Source organism: Lactuca sativa, chromosome 9, assembly GCF_002870075.4.
Source record: "Lactuca sativa cultivar Salinas chromosome 9, Lsat_Salinas_v11, whole genome shotgun sequence".
Taxonomy (NCBI): Eukaryota; Viridiplantae; Streptophyta; class Magnoliopsida; order Asterales; family Asteraceae; genus Lactuca; species Lactuca sativa.
In genome coordinates, this window is record NC_056631.2 from 224,136,340 (window position 1) to 224,150,178 (window position 13,839).

General features: G+C 41.0%; 1 long non-coding RNA gene across 1 annotated transcript; it reads right to left on the reverse strand.

The window, feature by feature from the left end:
• Positions 1-13,003: 13,003 nt before the first annotated feature.
• On the reverse strand, positions 13,004-13,627 carry LOC122195896 (uncharacterized). The gene is made up of 2 exons (XR_006186928.2): positions 13,350-13,627; positions 13,004-13,269 (listed from the first exon to the last, which is right to left on the reverse strand). It is a non-coding gene; the product is annotated as an uncharacterized LOC122195896 (long non-coding RNA).
• Positions 13,628-13,839: the final 212 nt, after the last annotated feature.

The window sequence follows — 13,839 nt, forward strand, 5'->3', positions numbered from 1 at the left end:
CGTGGAACAAGCATTCCACATGAAGATGGTATTCCACGATTCGATCGAGGAACAAGAAATCATGCTTCACTTCCTCCACCTCCTCCAATTGTTCTCCCTAACCCACAAGATCGAAGAATTGAAAGGTTCAACATCACTAAATCCCTATTGGAAATGAAACATGAAGATGGTAAGCCCGTGTGTGCCCACGTTCTAGGAATGAAATCACACATTGATAGGTTGATAATGTTGGGTGTGTCATTCCCGAATGAGTTGGCTGTGAATTGGGTTTTGCAGTCACTTCCAGAATCATTTAATGAGTTCAAAAGAAAGTATTATATGATGGATCATGACGACAACCTCATTGACCTAACTTACATGCTCATTGCTGCTGAATCAGAAATGATTTGGCGAAGCAATGGAGCGTATTTGTTGGGAGAGTCAACTGACCATACTTCCGAGGACGTTCTAGGAGAACCGATCTGCGTTTGCTGCCAAAAGAAAGGGCATTGGATACAAGTCTGACCAAAGAGCCTGAAGAGTCCAGAAGATGGGAGAGTCAAAGAGTATGGCTGCGCTTCAGGTAAAATCCACTATCTAACTCCATTAAGTTCCTATTCATTAATTCTTAATACATAATGTAATAAGATTGCATTTGAATGTTTTACAGGATCGGTGAAAAGAAAGGAAGCTTGGTGAAAGAGCAAGATGAATCTAATCACAAGGAATGGATCTTGATCGCATGGACTTGAAGATTAGATTTTGATCTTAGATAGTTATGATAGAGTTGTTAGAAATTTTTCTTTTGAAATACATAGTTTTCAATGGATTTTGCATTGTAAGGACATATGTTTTCCGCTGCTTTTATAAATAAAATAAATTTTCGTTTGACTTATTTATTTATTTGTTTATTTCCTTACAATGAAATTGTTATGAAAATTGGTGTTTGCATATTTCTACAACAAATGGATATGATTATTATTTATGGTGTTTATGGAAAAGTCGAGAATTTACCAAATAGGGAGAGTTTCTCATCGCCCAAGTTTCAATTGGACAGAAATTTGGAATCATGCAACTTGGTTGCACGATGAATGAGAAATTTCATATATGGAAATTAGACTAATTCGTTGACAAGGTGTCAAGTAAAGGACTAAGAGATCGAGCACACAATATTGTGTGTTGATCAAGTCCACCATAAGAGTAACAATGATATTCGTCATGATTTACTAAAGGTTTAGTAAATATGATTATACTTACATGATTAGGTGTAATTCTGAATTGATTAAAGGGTTTAAATCAATAGCAGAACGAATAAGAAGAATCAAGTAGGCAGAAAGATAAAAGTTTCTCCATTCTAAGATGAAGGGAGAGTACCTTTTATGCTTTATGATAGGTCTTAATGATTAAGAACCATATCTCAATTGATCCTCTAAGTGAGTCTTAGTACAATTGTATGTCTAAGAAGAGGAATCAAGAATTGAGGAAATGGTTAAATCAATAAGTCAATCATACTTCGTTCCAATAACAAATCTTAAAGTTAAGATTGTGACATTGAGTGAAAGGTATTAAGAAGGTTTGTAACTTTCATTAAATGTGGAAAGTTGTGATGTCTTGGATAAGACAAAGACCAACTAGGACCAATTTATGAAGTGTTTTGATAAAAACTACACTAACTCTTGAATATTTGTTTGTCAAGAAATATTTATTCACAAGAGAATCTTATATGTCAAGGAGTCAGTGGGAGTCTTAATGGTCTTGAAAGGTTTCAAGAACAAATCAAATAAACCTTATCGATCATCACTAGCACACGAGTTGAGGTTTACAACCTATCGTGTTGACATTATTTTGATTCTGTGCCAATCCAATCGAGTTAATTATGCATGTGAGTTCTATGAGTTCTCATTTTGAACGCATAAAAGGCAAAGCACCTTAATCAATGAAAGGTACATTGATAGGAAAATGTGAGCTGCTTAACTACTTGGAAGACATGGTGGGCAGCTGTGCTACCATAAAGGCAAGAAATCGAGATCAAGAAAGTTCGATCCATAAGAGTTTGAATTTGTCGTAAACTTTGGTTTTGACAAATTCACATGGATAGGAACACATACACCGCTCAAATCTAAGTGTCATAAGATTTCCTCCTTCATGAAAATGATTGTGAGGAAATGCTTTCACTAAGAAAGATTTAAGAAGATAGTGATTGTAAAATTGCATTCTCGAATTCGATTATGGTTACGGTATCCCTTTCCATAATTTGAATTGTGAGGTTTGGCAATTAGTCTTAATTGTTTAGACACACATATGAACTATCGAAGGCAAATGTGTATAAGTTCAAGAAGCCTTGATAAAAGATTATCAAAGCACTATGTATTAGAAACATGGACTTAAGAAATTCAATAGGTATTGTCTTTCTGGAAGTTAAGATGTTTAAGAATACATGTCGAAGCTAGTGGGAGCATAAGTGTTATGTTTTATAATAATCATCATGATAGTGGGAGCATAAATGCTATGATTGTATGATTATTAAGGGAAGTATTGCAAGGTTAGCAATATTAATTATAGAAAACATGAGTCATACTTTGCAAAGTTGCAATAGTTGAAGAGTTGTTTTGCTATAATTAAGGGAGAAAATATTATGCTTCATTTCAAATCTAAAGGTTTAGGTTGAGAAATGTTAATAAAATTTAGTCAAAGGTACAAAGTGTGTTCTTAAAATTTCGATTATGATTACGGCATCCCTCTTCACAATTCGAATTTTGAGAACATAGCAAATAAAACATTATGCGTCGTGTCCCATACGCTTCGTGTATAGGATCGATTGCAAATGCTTTAATGTTTGACCATTCTAAAATTTTCCAAATGTCGAGCGCATTTAGAGGGAAAAGGGACTAGAATTGGTTTTGACTCAAATAATTAAACAACTATCAAAGGACAATCCAAGTTCGACGAGGATTGGTCGCTTGTGAGTAGTTGGAAGTATAGTATTGGAAAATATGAAAATGTTTCCATATTGGATGGACCATATCGACATCATTACGAATAGATAAGATTCTATTAAGAATAAGTTGTCATATGGAACATATGGAAGTGTGTCCATATTGGGAATTGAATATTGAAAATCTATGACTAGATTAGAAACTTCTATGCAAAAGGATGTTCAAAGAATGTACTTTGAGTGAGAGACATCACGTCTATGGAATTGTCTTGTAACAATCTCCGATAGAGGACTTTGTAATATCATTGGCAATGGTCTTTGTGACTTTGGTGCAGTGACATTACGAAAGGATAGTTGCATAGAATGTTAGAATCTAGCATATTCTATAAGTAGCAAGAATTTGATATTCTTTGACTTATGAAAAACGGATTTGGAGTTGTGAAATGAGAAGGATTGGAAATGTATTCAATGAGATCTATTTCACAAAGTAAGAACCATAGGTAAACATTGTGTGCATGCTAGGAGCATGGGACAAGTGTTGGAATTCAAGTAAGAAGTTGATTACCCGAAACGACAAATAATGAGTAATCAATATGGTGATAAATAAAAGGCGTTTTATTTATACTCAAAGGTTTGAGGCCATATGGGATTAGTATTATTCTTGTGTTTCACATTTGCATGTTTTGACTTCCAGAATAATTGAGTTTATTAAGAATAATCGAATTATTCAAACGGGCCACAATCGTTCATATGTTGGAAGTAGATATGAATGAAGATTGTCATGAATTGGTGTGTGGATTGTCTAAAGAGCATTAGACATAAGCAAACGTTTGCTGCAACGTTCATGAGTGCTTATGAATATGATTTGAGCATTGGATTAAACCCACGCTCACTTGGATCACTCCATGAATTGTATCACGAGTGATTGGTGAGACGATAACATCTTATATTCTTGAAACCGAGATGTGTGAGTTGCATCTTGCGAATCGGTTGCACATTGATAATATGTAAACGCACTAGTAACTTGGTGTTATAAAACATATTGTTGTGTGTGATTTGGTTAGTGAGTGCAAGCAAGCATTGTATCAAAGTTTATCTGTTCCTTTTATCCAAAGTAGGATAAAAGCGATATCTTTGGGACCCTCGATGATTTAGTGATGACAAACATAAATGCTCGGCCGGGCTAGGGCTAATTTGATTTGTTCAATTAGTCAGTCGTCATAAATCGGGAATCGAGATATATTACAAAGAGAATGATTTGAAATCATATCTCATATGATATCTAGAATGGAGGAATATATGATCCCTTATCTAAGGACACGCGTATTTGATATGATCAGAGTTGACAGCGACTTTGGAAAGCTACGATTGCAGATCGGGATCCGAAGTCATACGCAGAATAGTTATTAGACTTATCCAAGTGGGAGACTGTTGGATTAGTGTCTAAGTCCATAACTATTTTGGTATGTACTTGACACGATGGTGCATGGTCCTTTTGGGTTGCCTTCACCAAAGCAACTTGATTGGAGAAATAAATAAAGAGAGAGAGGTTATTATGATTTATTAATATGTTATAAGAATAATATATTAAAGGAGAAATCATGTTTGTTTAATTAATATTGGTCAATAATTAATTAAGAATTAATTTTGTGATCAAGTGTAATTAATTAAACTAGAGGGGCTGAATTGTAATTATGTGATAGTTACAAAATAAGGTAAGGATTATCTTATATATATGGTGAACGAATTTGAGGTGTAAATCCCTTAGAATTCGACTAGGATAAGGGTTTCTAGGACTTATCTTATGGTTGCTTGGTGGACAAGCAACTAGATAAGGATAAGGACTAAAACCTTAATCTTTACACCTATATAAACCCCCTAGGGCTTAGGAATTCGTCTAACTCTTCCCAAGAGGTCCTAAGGACGAATTCTAACCTCCCTCCTCTCTCTTTATACCTTCTCCACTTGCTTATGGTGTTTGTAAGCCATTAGAGGAGTGACACTTGTGACTCTCAGCTTTCCAAGGTCAATTCAAGGAGGAATTGGATTGTTATTGCTATATAACAATCAAGGTATGTTCTTAAACCTAATTACATGTGAATTCTGATTTCCATATGCTAGAATTAGGGTTCAAAGTCTTGGATTCAAAGTATGTACAATAGAGAAACCTAGATCCAAGCTTTAGGGTTTGTATGAGCACATAAGATGTCTTATGACCAAAACCCATCAAAGTATACCTCTTTAATTTGTGCTATGAATCAGTCATCACGAAGTTGACTAAGTCGATGTTGCCACCAGAACGCCTCTGGTGCCTTCATCTCCATTTTACCTAATTTTTCAAAAAATATAGAAATCAACTTCAAGATTTTTGAATCAAAGGAAGTTTAATATGATTTTTAAAAAATATTAATTTTAAGGGTTTACCTGCTGTGAAGCTTAAAATAAACAACATGAATGAAATAATCACACTTTGCCATTGCATCTAGGGCGTCGTTGCTGGTCCAGAAAGAGGCAGTAACTGATCAATTGTCCTTCATCATCATCTTCCATTACTGTTCAAGACGACTTCTTTGTGAAGTTGATTTGATCAAGTAAGAACCGAAGAAAATCAAAACTAAAAAAAGAGACAATGTTCAAATCAAAATCAAAGATTAACACAAGAAAAGGAGATGCCTGACCTATCTCTCTGTTAGGATTTTCTTCAAAAATACCAACATTAGGTTATAGAGGATATCAAACTTGTTCACATAGATCAAGCTGGTGAGCATCTGTTGGTGAAATGGATGATGGCGGGGGTAGGATACTTTTCCCTTGCATCTCGACAGGTTTATAAAGATGATAAGAGAGCAGAACTTGAAATGAGTTTTTAGGTATGAGAGCGTATTTGAAAAGTTTTGAATTTTGATATCCACATAAGTAGACGAGGACTGATCCCCCGTCCATGGAAGTCATCTACGGTGCCCTGTTCCTCACACACATGGATTATCTGAGCCTCGTCACATGTGATGGTATTCAGGTGATGGCTAATTAGCATTACAAGGAGGCCTTCAACAGCTGAGGACTGGTTTAAGTTGAGTCAGAGGTTTCCCTAGGGTAAGCGTAGGATGAGATAGTGCTGGGAGCAGTAGTAGTGGATAAGGGACCTGGTGGAGTCGAAGCAATTCCTGAGGAGAGTACGGATAGATGTGGAAGGTAGTATGGGCCCGTACTACTGAAAAAAGAGGATCCGTACTCGATTCGGGAAAGGCCGAGACAAGACCGGGAACCTGGTAGAGTGTGTGTTTGGTCTCGCAGCAGTGATAAGTATTCAGATAGAGGATGTATTATATTTTCAGCATGGTGACGTTGCGAGAGAGACCAGCGGGCGGATCAGGCACCGGGGAGGGATCAGGCTCGGGTTCAGGAGCCGAGCAGCTCGAGGAGCGAATGAGGGAGTTGATATCAGCTGAGGTTACGCGCAGTATTCTAGATCAGACTCCTGTGATCTTTGGCACGGTCAAGGAGGGTATATTGGAGATTTTGGATGAGAAGCTGGGAGCCTTCTGTACCGAGATGATGGCATTAATAGGAGCACGTACCTTGATATTCTGAGAGTACAGGGCTTGCGGGGCACCAGATGATCATGGGGCTAGGGACCCCATCGCTAGCAGCAGATGGTTGGCTGATGTTGCCAATGCATTCCGTACGAGCCGGTGTCCTGAGGGGGATAAGGTCGGACTCGCTTCCTGTCTTCTGAAGGACAGAGCGAGGGATTGGTGGGAGGAGATTGGTCATGGTTTGGGGGATGATATAGTGTTTGACGCGATGACTTGGAGTGATTTCTCGGCCAGGTTCAGGGCGGAGTTTTCGTCGATTGTTGAGGTGCAACAGTTGGCACGGGAATTTCAGGATTTGACGCAGACCACTGAGACTGTGGCGGAGATCACTGCCAAGTTCAGGGAGAGGGCCGTTCTTGTACCGCAGTATGTCGCGGATGAGGAGATGAAGAAGGCCCGATACCATGAGATGTTGAGGGATGACATCAGGGAGTTCGTGAGCAGGTCCAGCTGTAAGACGCTGGAAGATATGATTTCTCGGGCTAGAGAGAGGGAAATTGATTTGGAGCAGATCCGGAAGAGGAAGCCGGATGAGGTTCAGGTAGCCGCAGGTTTGGGCAAAAGGCCCAAGGGATCGGAAACTAGATCGAGGGATTACCAGGACCACAGCCGGTGCAGGAAGTGTGGCAGGGCGCATGGGGGCGTATGCAGGAGTGGTAGTGGTGGTGAGTCCGGCTGCTTCAAGTGCGGTCGGACTGGTCATTTCAGCAGAGATTGTACTGTTACCACCACACAGGGATCAGACTTGTTATGTTTTCACTGCAATCAGCGGGGCCACAAGAAGGCCTAATGCCCTAGTTTTTTTTTTTCAGCAGGACGGGTGATGGCACCTGCCCCTACAACTTTGAGGATCACAGACGGTCGTCAGGTTCGTGCAGAGGCGCCTGCAGTAGGAGGCAGGGCTTTTCAGATGGCTACCTTGGAGACGCGAGCAGCACCGGACGTTGCAAGTATGCGATCTGTTTTCAATTCTTTTATTTGTGCATGATTATATTGTTATGGTTCTGCATCAGTATCGGTATGAGTATTTTATTTTGAGCGGTTGATTATGATCGAGTTATATGCCATCTGCGTACCTTGGATATTCGAATGGTAGTTAAGGGATGTACCCTATTGGAGAAGGTTACATAGGATGCAGTAACTGTAGCATGCTTGGGAGGGACTTGGTATGTCTCGCTAGAGCGGAATTGTATAGTGTTAGAGATGGATTGGTTAGATCCCTAGCTATGGCGAGCTTGGGTTCCTCAACAGGTTGATATTGGAATGGTGGCAAGGATTGGGATCTCTATCCGAGCTTTGAGCATCAAGGGTTAAGCAGGATCGAAGTGGGGGAGAATCCTCCGAGGGTGCAAGGGTAAGAGCATGCAGGTCCAGGATGTGTGCACGATCTCTAAGAAGGAAAGGAGGTAGTGCAGCGTTTGATGGACTGAGGATTTCAGGGTTGGGAGTTTGAGAAACTCCCCATCAACTAGTGCGTGTGATGTGATGGTTAGTGCGTGGTCAGGAATTCAGATTGATGGATCGCCTGTAGGACTCGAGGGAGTCGGAATGAGAATCTTGAGAGCTAATGGCACATGGGTGCCTCCGTATTAGCAGTTAGTGGTAGAAAGTGATGTAAGACTACGGGGCAGCCGTAGCATTCACTAGCAGTCAGTGGTGGAAGGTGATGTAAGACTACGAGGCAGCCGTAACATTCACTAGTAGTCAGTGGTGGAAGGTGATGTAAGACTACGGGGCAGCCGTAGCATTCACTAGCAGTCAGTGGTAGAAGATGTTGTAAGACTACAGGGCAGCCGTAGCATTCACTAGCAGTCAGCGATGGATGGTGATATGAGACTACGGGTAAGCCGTAACATTCCTTAGTAGCTTCGTTAGCGGAGATAGGGCAAGGCCCTTGTCTCCTAGTGACCAGTCAGGGATCAGGAATGGGTAGTGGATGAGAATGATAGGGAGTTGCCTGTATAGCCCTAGAGAGGTGAGACCTTGGGAGAAGCCGCTCCAGGATAGAGGCGGGTAGGACCCTTGGGCGAGGCTCATGAGTTTTAGCAGCATAGGTGGGACTTGGTAGGGACCTTAGTGTCAAGATAGGGGATCGAGGATGCCAGGATTGTATCCCCTGAATGGCATGATAGATTGAGCAGTTATAGGTGGTCGAAGTTTTTTCGAAAGTCGCTGGGAGCGACTAGGAGTTGTGATTGGGTCTAGTGACCGGTGGGAGTTGGTAATCCAGATATTGATAGATTGGTAAGGACCAGGGTGGTCTCAGTTCATTCGGAAGGCAGATAAGGAATAACAACATTTTTCAGTCAGTAGCAGTGCGGGTATGCAGTGTATGGTGGAATTTAGTTAGTTGATCGGGGGTGCTCGACACCAAATTATAGTGGAAAGAAATGCCCAGTGGAATCTGGCGATAATGACCTGTACTAGTAGTAGCGGGGGTGATGGAGTTGGCGAAGGATAGGGCCTTCACAGTGGCAGAGGAAATAGTTAGTTTTGGAGCGTTGCCTTGGGGAGGCAGGGAAATCGCGCAAGGAAAGAAGGGGTGAATCCCTATGGGTTCAGTGCAGTATTCAGAGGGTACTAGAAGGATTGTCGGTTGAGTAAGTTGTGCTTTCAGGATGTTCAGGGTCAGGGTTGACTCATGATTATTATTCGCAAGGTTTAATGTTAGTCGGAATGACCGGGCGGAAGACCAGCAAAGGTAGGCAGCTGGTGTTGGAATAATTTGTAGAGTATGGGAAGCAGATCGCAGGCGGTTGGCCATAGCGAACTTCGAGGACGAAGTTTAGTTTAAGTGGGGGAGAGTTGTAACACCCAAAGTCAGAAAGGCCAAGAAAGGAAAGGAAACCCTAAGTTTAGGGGATGACTCGGCGAGTCCAAGGAGGAACTCGGCGAGTCCGAGCGGGATCCGGGTCGAGGAGTAAGTGACCGACTCGGCGAGTCGACCAAGGAGACTCGACGAGTCTGGTCTGTACGAAGAAAACCCTAAATCCGGGACTTTGGGCCCTATTTAAGCTCCTTATTCTCTCCATTAGGGTTCCTTAGAGCCTCCCTCATACAGAAAACGAACCCCAAGTCCCCATTGTTGTGCATTCAAGCTTCCAAGCCATTTTTGGGTGATTTGAAGGAAGAAGAAAGAGGGAAATCATTGAAGCTTCAAGGATTGGCCTTAGATCTGGAGTTTGTGGAACCTTTTTGAGTTATTGAAGGTATTAAGTCGTTTCCTTCCTTTAGATCTTCTATGGTTGTGAGATTTGGGGCTTTTTAAGCCATGGTTAGTCATCCATTTGAGTTAGAAGCCGGATCTGGAGTTGCTACTTTAGATCTAAGCATATTTTGGTCTTGGGAAGCATAAAGTATCGGCCCTTGAGTTGATTATGGAGCCTCTTTGCCTTAAACCCTAGTTTATGGTGTATTTAGCCTAGATCTCCTTCTCTACACGTAAAGTTTGCAACTTTACGTGAGGAATAGGGTTGGGAAGGGTAGATCTACAGTTTGGAGTCCATGCATGACTCAAAAGTCCTCTGCATGTATGTAGATCTGAATGGACTCGGCGAGTCCTTTGAGTGGACTCGGCGAGTAGCATGAAGATTAGGAGGAACTCGACGAGTGGGATGAACAACTCGTCGAGTCGGATGAAGTTGGGCAGGAACTCGGCGAGTTTGAAGAACAACTCGGCGAGTCTGTTGAAGGTTGTCTTGGACTCGGCGAGTCTGTTCTTCGACTCGGCGAGTCAAGTCGCGAAACCCCAAACCCTTCGAGTTGAGACTCGAAACAGTGAGTGTAGTGGAGACTCGGTGAGTTGGACAGGCCAGGACTCGGAAATCGGTAGACTCGGCGAGTCATGGACTGACTCGGCAAGTCGAGTCGCAATTGGAAGGACTTTGAGCATATGAACTCGGCGAGTCAGTAGGTGGACTCGGCGAGTAGGGTTGACCTGAAAGGTTGACTTTGACCAGGACTTTGACTTTGGCCAGAGTTGATTTGGTTGTCTTTCGGGGGTCGGTTAGACTAAGTGTTGCATTGATATTGATAGCTCGGGGAGCTAGTAGAGCAGGAGTTCAGTGAGTTGTCGGGCAACAGCTAGTGGGATCATCAGCGAGTTCAGCCAGTGCAGGTGTGTTTCCCTTTGTGTGAATGAGTCTACGGCCACAATGCCGACCCATGTAGTTATGAGTAGAAGACCCGGGGGTTAGCCCTAGGCACAGTATGCTAGTATGATATTCAAGACAAGGTCCAATGATAGCGAGCGGGTGCCCAAGGAATGGTTTATGTGATAGTTTATACGTGTTGTCTGTGTGATACTTGTATGTGCCTGGTAGGGAGGTGAGTGTGGGCGAGGTCCCGTATCTCACCAATAGCAGAGTGTGGATGGTGTTCCACATCTCATTAGCAGCAGATCAGGGGCGAGGCCCAAGATAGGGATAGAGTGAGGGTGGGCTGGGCCCGTATCTCACTATCAGTATGAGCATGGACGGGGTTCCCTAACTCATCAGTAGAGTTCGGTTGTTAGGACCGGAGGGTAGTCATACACCCCATATACGTCTGACAGTATGTGATGTTATGTTTACATGCTAGCATGATCTGTTATATGAGTTAGAGGTAGTAGGAGGGGAGTAGTCCCCAAGTTCGGTTGTTAGGACCGAAGGGTAGTTCATACACCCCAGATATGTCTGATAATCTGTTACGTTATGATATGTGATAGTAGTAGTAGTATGGGGTGAAATAGTCCTAGAGGTTCGGTCGTTAGGACCGATGGGTAGTCAGTACCCCAGAATGGTTTGACATGGGTAGTCAGCACCCCTGAATGGCTTGACATGGGTAGTCAGCACCCCAGAATGGTTTGACATGGGTAGTCAGCACCCCATAATGGCTTGACACGGGTAGGTCGGCACCCCAGAATGGCCGTACCGGGTAGGTCGGGCACCCCAGAATTGCCCGACAGTATGTATGATATGTGATTGTATGGTATGATGGGGGAACTTACTAAAATTCGTGCTTACGGTTTTCAGTTTTGGTTTCAGGTACTTCCAGTAGCGGATGATGGAGCTCGGGGTGATCGCATGGCACACACCATAAATTAGTCAGCCTGGGAATGTTTTACTCTGATAACGAGCATGTGTTTTGGAAAATATTACTCTGATTATGTTTTGAATCGATGATTTTGCTTTAAGTGATGTTTTATTAAAAGAAATTTTTAGTCTTGAATTTTGGGACGTTACAGCTGAGCTGCTAGGGTTTCAGGTAAAACCCTAATCTGATTGCTTAAGCCTTAAGCAGTCCAATAGATTCTTCAAGAAGGCCCCCCTTTGGACGAAATCTATGTGGGCTACACATAGAATTTCGTCCATCCCTTCCTAAGGGATCCATAAGCTCAACTTGCAACTATCAGTTAATTGCAATATCAGTCCCCTTAATTTAATCAGTCTCTTTTGATCACAAAATTAATTCCAAATTAATTTCTAATCAATACTAATTAAATAATATGATTTCTCAATTAATATATTATTCTTATAATATATTAATAAATTATTTATTAACCTCTTTCTCTATAATTCATCCTATCAGTTGCTATGGTGAAGGCATCCCAAAAGGACCATGCTACAATCAGATCAAGTGCATCCTAATTATAGTTATGGGCTTAGACACCTAATCCAACAAGTTATTCCACCAATTCTCCAAATAGGTTCCCTACATGTTATTGTTGCCCAAACTCTCCAAGTATTGCATGGTTCTCCAAATTGATATTGTTGCGAAATTCTAATAAGAAATTTGCATACCACTGATTTGGTAGAGGAGGATCCATCCAACAAAAATACTTGCAATATTTGAGTTCATCCTAGTAATTTTAGGCAACCTGTAAATCTTCTTTCCGGGTTTAATGGAGTCCATGAAGTCGACCGTCCTATGGGATCAACACAATAACACCCGTTTGTGAGATGATTCATCCCAACTCGATTTGATCATTGGCTTCCTACAAAAGATGAAGAAGACATCCGTTGCTCCCCCTGCTTTGATTGTTGCTTCCTGGTATGATTTTAGGGCACAAATGAGGTTAACGAGTTTAATACCTTTAAATACAACCAACATTTAATGAATCACCGACCACCTAAGCCAATCTTGGCCACATCATCAATTGTTACTTGCTAAATGAGGGTCACCGATTGAAGAGGGTCGAAATGTTTAATTTATCCGGTTTCATGGGTTTTTTGTGCGAAAAAAAATTAGAGACTAAAATATAATTTTTTCCAAAATACAGGGATTTTCTTAATATTTCCAATTAATATATATACAATATCAAAATAAATAAGTTGTTTGACAAAAAGCGCCCTTTTACAAATTGACTTTTTTCTGGACAAAACTATAAAATTGGTTCTTGTGGTATTCAAAAAACTTTGGATAGGGTCCAAAAAGTTTCCAACTTGCATGGATTGTCCAAAATCAAGGTTTTTCTTTGGTTTTGGTCCTGAAAATATTGAAATGTCCATTTTACCCCTATTATTTCTTTTTTATATTTTTTATTGAGTTTAGTATTTAAAAAATTATATAAAAATAAAAAATAACAAAATATCACCGCACCCCTCTCCATGACTACACCCACGGTACCCCTTCTCTCTCTCTCTCTCTCTTCTTCTTCTTCTTCTTCTTCTTCTTCTTCTTCACCTGCAAATTAAAAAAAACAAAAGAGCAACACATAACCCCATCGTTCTTCCATTTGACTTTCTCGTTGTCCCTCTCTTTTACTCTCTCATACAAAACCTGCAACTTAAGAAAAAAATTCTAAACAAATTTTTTTATGCGTGTACATCTCTTTAGAAACCAAGATCTCCTATGAACACCTGAACTTCGATGAGCACTGAAACTTCAAGATCGCCCCTGCAATCTTCCTTTCTCCCTTTCACATGCAAAATCATACTTTAACCTGCATCATCTTCCATTTCTCTATCGACATCTTCCTGATTCAAAACTCTTATACACTAATTAACACACATGCATAGATATATACATACACAAAATCTCTACAATCAATTTGCAGGTGTGAATCTTAACTTTACAAGCCCTAGATTTGCAATATCCATGGCGGTTAACCCTAGAATTTACAAGACCCGTGTTGAATCGATTCATCTGGTTCAGTTAGACCTTGAACCTGTGATTGAAGGGTAAGACTTCCATGTCTCTCCTATCTTCTTTTTAACCAAGAAACCCATCTGGATTAATCAGATGAAAAGATTCAGAATCTGGTCCATCCATAATGCATTCATAGATTGTATTGATTTGAACATGAGATAGATAGGTTTTTCTGGGTTCAGAATCGCCTCCAGATTCAAA